This window comes from Platichthys flesus, chromosome 5, assembly GCF_949316205.1.
Source record: "Platichthys flesus chromosome 5, fPlaFle2.1, whole genome shotgun sequence".
Lineage (NCBI taxonomy): Eukaryota > Metazoa > Chordata > Actinopteri > Pleuronectiformes > Pleuronectidae > Platichthys > Platichthys flesus.
The window spans coordinates 26,464,217-26,469,581 of NC_084949.1; positions in this window are offsets into that span (position 1 = coordinate 26,464,217).

The following is a 5,365-nucleotide window of genomic DNA, read 5'->3' on the forward strand; positions in this document are numbered from 1 at the left end:
ATGTCAATCTTTATTGCATCCTAATGAGACACTGAACAGATTAAAAACACCCCAGTTTCTCTCAAGTCTCCTAAAATTTTCATTTCTTGTGTCAGTGAGATGTTGTGATGTGGATGATACAGGTTTGGTATGAACATCGACTGAAGTCGTTTCTCACACTCGTATAAACCACTGAGTTTAATTTAGCACCGTCAGACTCAGTGTGCAGGTACGTATTAAGAGGAAGGAAGTAAGATGTGTTGAACAGTTTAAATTTATCTTTCTCTTATAGAATCTGTCTTTATTCTGAGACTCTTCTGTGTTGTAGGTAGACGTGTCTGTGATGTGACTGAGTTTCATCTTGAGCACATTATTTATCTGTGGACGTTTTTCTTGTTTGAAGTCACAGACGAGAGCAGCAGCTACTATGAGTGTAACTGCAGCAGCCAGTGGATTTGTTGTCCTTCTTCTCACTGTGACAGGTACTGTACCTCTACATTCATGTTGTCACTCTATTTTACACTCAGACTTCTGATTCACCTGAAGTGAGTTTGAGAAGGAAAGTAAAAATATAAATGAACCATTCATTCATTTTCACATCACCACCTGTAAAGTGATGCAGAAAGAAAATATATGAAGGAATTATCATCAGTATTATTGTTTTCATCTTTGTTTAGAAGTTTCTATTGTCTTAAGCTCACAATATTGCAGAGTCATATTATTATTATCATCATGACTGAGTTCCTCTCCTCTCGATGAGGACTTGTCATCAGTGTGTGGAGTCATTAGTTGAAATGCTATGGAATGCTTCTCATGGAAATGTGTTTCTTTTCTACAGAAAGTAAAAAGTAAACTAAGTGTTCTCTGGTGTCGTTATGAATCTGATTCTCTGTGTTACAGTGGTACAGTGTGAGAATGGCTGGGATGTGAGTTACACTTCTACTGAGATCTGTGCCGTCAGAGGATCAACAGTGGACATTACCTGTACCTACACATACCCATCCACAGTTAATAACCATGATACTACAGTTCAGGAAACTTTCTGGTTCATTAAAGAGAGTAATGGGATTCACGTTGATCTAAGGACTGATCCGGAATATTCAGGTCGTGTGGAGAATCTCTGTGGAAACAACAAGTGCACTCTGGGAATGTCTAACCTGAGAGAGAGCGACTCAGCTGTGTACAAGTTCAGGTTCACAACAAACCAACCTATTGGGAGTTTAACTGGTTCAGCTGGAGTCACTCTGTCTGTCACAGGTAACATTTACATCTGAACATTCATTCATTTATTTCCTACATCTTGTTTGGTTCACTTGAGTGTGTGTGTGCACTTTTATATGCATGTGTGTGTTGTCAGTTTGGACTAAAATTAATTCCTTATTCTCACACACAGATTTACATGTGCAGGTGAGAGGATCAGTGAAGTATGAGTCTTATATCTGGGCAGAGCTCAGGTGTCAGAGCAGTTGTCGTCTTCCTGATCATCTGAACTACGTCTGGTACAAGAATCAACAGAAGTGGATTGAAGGAGCATCTTATTCAGATACTTTTCTTCATACAGACAGAGTTTCCTGTGCTGTTAAAGGACTCGAGGATTTCCGCTCTCCGTCAACGTGTGAGTTTAATCTACAGTATTTCACTAACAGCTCCATCTGCTGGAGTATTTGAGATAATGCATTGTACCATAACTTCATGTGTCTTTAATACTTTGTTCTGCATGGTCACATTGAACTCTTGGGATACTACTTTCAGTACTGACAAACTAGTGTAGTACTAGTACTAGTATTCAGCTTATGTAAATATAGATGAAGACATGACTGCTCCCCAGAAGTGAAGCCAAAGCATTGTGATCGCCCCCTGGTGGCTTGCTGCAGTTTATAACATACATCTTGTCTCCTCCATGTTAGTAGATGGATTATGGATCAATACAAAAAGTAAAATACATTTTCCTCAAAGAAGGTTTCTGTAATTTTACGTCATTCTTATCAAACTCTATTGTTCATGTTTATCATAAGTTTTGTTTTAATTAGTTATTTGATGATATGAAAATTAGATTAAACTTCATGATTGACAGCTGAGGCTGACTCAGGATTGGTCGAGCTCATGTATGGGCGGGACCTTGATACTGTGGCTCCATCTCTGGATCACTACTGTGCAGACTGTGGTTCCAAATGTGAAAGATGGCAGCGTTGGTATCCAGGATATTTTGGCTTCATTTCTGGAGAGTGGGAGGAAGTGGAGACGTATCGTCCATCTTTGGTCGACTCTGCATAAAAGACACAGATCATTTCCTCCATATTGACCAGTTTGCTCCATTATAAGAGCAACTTATACAAGGTCCCTCATGTTCCTCACCTCCAACAGTGTGTTTCTCCCTCACTCTGAAGTCTAAAGGGAACTTCCCTGTGTTTTATGAGAACTGAAAGTTTCCTCATCTTGGCATCTTCATCATCTTAAGATGAAAACCTGCCGAGGAAATACATGGAGTTAGTTTTATAAATGTATAAGTTTATCTTCTGATTCTCTGATGTGCTCTGTGTTACAGTGGTATGGAGTCAGAATGGCTCTTCATTCAGGACCATTATCCTCACTAACACCACAAAACATCATAAACAGAGATAAATCCTATAGAAGTCATTTGATTTTACACTTTCATTTTCTTGTATTGTTTAAACATGTGTATTTGTTAAAGGAGACATATTCTGCTCATATTCCGTTAGATCATTTTAATTAATGTTGTGACTTTAAAATGTTTAATGTTCAGAAAACATCACTTTCCTCAGACTGTCTATTGCTGCAGCTCCTCTTTTCAGCCTCTGACTCAAACACTTGGTATTAGCTCCTGTCTCTTTAAGGCCCCCCCTCCTGATATTGCCCAGTTTGCTGATTGGTCATCCGGCCCACTCAGTTGTGATTGGTTAACCACTTCCTGTGCGTGTAGGAAATCCTCCACTCTCGCTTTACGAGGGACACATTCAATCTCAAATCATTTCTTATAATTTAACTAGAGTTTCCATGGTGAAGGACATGTTTGTTTGAACCCGTGTGCAGCGGGCTCTCGTCTGGTGGGTGTGTCAGAGGTGTTCACCAATCAGCAGCGACTGTTTTAAAAAGGCAGTGACACAATGGATTCTAAAGTTCTCTCCAGATGCTGATGTTAGAAGCTGCTGTTCCAGACGAGGGAAGCAGAGACTGTGACATTCAGCCTGTATTGAAGCATTCAAAACGTATTTTAACTCATGCAGAGTTACGGGGGGGGGGGGGGGGGGAGTACTACTGGTGAGGTGTTTCAGGAGCTTCATGTTTTCTGTGGGGCAGAGGAGCTCGTTTTACCAGGAGAGGAGCTCAGACTTTGGGCTTTTTAACTTTGCAGAACTTTGAAACTCAATATGTCTCCTTTAATGCTACGTCTCCATGACCTCCTTATCATTCATTTGTTTTATCTCCTTTCAGAACCAGAGGTCAGGACACTGGAGAGGATCCAGCTGCATTGTACAGCACAGTCAAAACACCTCCTGCTGTTTAGACCAACATCTGGAAATCACCTGAGTCCAGATGGAAATATCTCAACAGCTGCAGGATGGATTTTAATAGAAGTTCATTCAACTGGTCATGGTCCCCACAGGATGAATCCTTCTATGGTGACAGACTCCAGCATCATTGTTGAAGTGAATGTTCAGTTTTAAGTGACTTTTCTTTACAGCTAATGGATACATTGCCCCGAGGATGAATCCAAATGACTTTTATCTGAAATATATCAGCAACTTGTAGAAGTTGTTAAAAACGCCACATTTAGCCTGAATGAGAAATATCAAACATTTTATAACTTGCAGCTTCAAACATGAAAACATCTGCGGTGTGTGTCAGACGGTCGACAAACTGTAAACTTGTAAATAACTTTTTTATACTCGTAAAATAATAAAACAAGAATTTTTAGTTAGTTGTAGTGTGACACTGCTGCCACTAGATGGTAGTAAAGAGTTTTACTGATAAAACCACAGAGAGGATTCTGTCCCTTTCTCTTCTTTCTGTTTCTACACTATTGTTTCCATCGTTTCCATCATCAGCCGATCAGGAGTTGAACTCATTTCCTCTGAGGACTGGAGGGAGTACGTCTCATGTGGATGTGAGCTGCTACTGCCGTGATGAACGCCTTGAATGTGACCGCTAACACAAAGTGAACTGCTGACACCAGATGAGCTGTGTTGCCTCTGGTGTCTGTTCAAAGTTTGCATCAGGCCCATTGATTTCACTTTAGTGTTTTATGGTATTTCTCCCATCACGTGTTAAACATTCTTCATATTTTTAGTCTTGTTTATTTAATTTATTGTTTACTCACAACTTCCTCTTTTCTAACTTTGTGATGTACAGTTTTGCAAAAAAGCAGATTTTTCTTTCAGGGATCATTTTAAGCTTTTTTTTATTCTGTTATTCTAATTTGCTATTGTTTTGAAACTCTGACTATATTTAAATCTCACTTCCAGTATTTGTTCTGTCTTTCGTTCGTCCTTTTCATAATAAAGCCAGTCAGACCTCTTACGAGACTTCCAACACTCACATATTTATTGTCTTCTTCCCGTGAGTTGAGCTGCTTGCGGGTCCCGCTGCAGAGACGAGGTGGATGAATGCTTGTGTGACCCTTGGTTACACTAGACAAAGTGTAAATGTGGAGCAGGATGAGAGATACTAGGTATTTTCACTGCTTTTCCAGTTGACTTGACCTAGATGTCAGGCAACCTCACACTGCGTGTGGTGTAAAATGTGTGTATATGAGGTGGCCTGACATCTAGGTCAAGTCAACTGGAACCTAATGTATATTAATTCATTCATGTCCAAGTTCAAAGTAGCAAAATAACAAACGATAATTAATGAAAATCAACAAACTGAGGAGCGTGCAGTTGAAAATCTGTTTCTCTGCAGCGTCTTTGTCTCTCGTCAACACCTGGTTCCATTGACCTCATTCTGCTGAATGTGACGTCACTGGCTGGTGTTAGTCTCAGTTGGTCAGCTATAGTCAAACTTGTTTTAAAATAAAATGGCTCCAACAGTATTGATGACAGTTTATTTTCTAGTTCAATTTTAAATCTTTCTTAAATTTGTCTTTTTCATTTCAATCTTTATTGCATCTTAATGAGACACTGAACAGATGACATTAAAAACAGCCCAGTTTTTCTCAAGTCTCCTTAAATTTGTCTTTCTTGTGTCAGTGAGATGTTGTGCTGTGGAAGATACAAGTTTGGTATGAACAGCCACTAAAGTTCTTTCTCTCACTCGTTCAAACCACAGTATAATCTACCACCATGGGGCTCAGCATACAGTTAAGTGGAAAGAGGAAGGAAGGTGGGTGTGTTTAACAGTTCTCAGACCCTTCGGTGTTGTAGGTAGA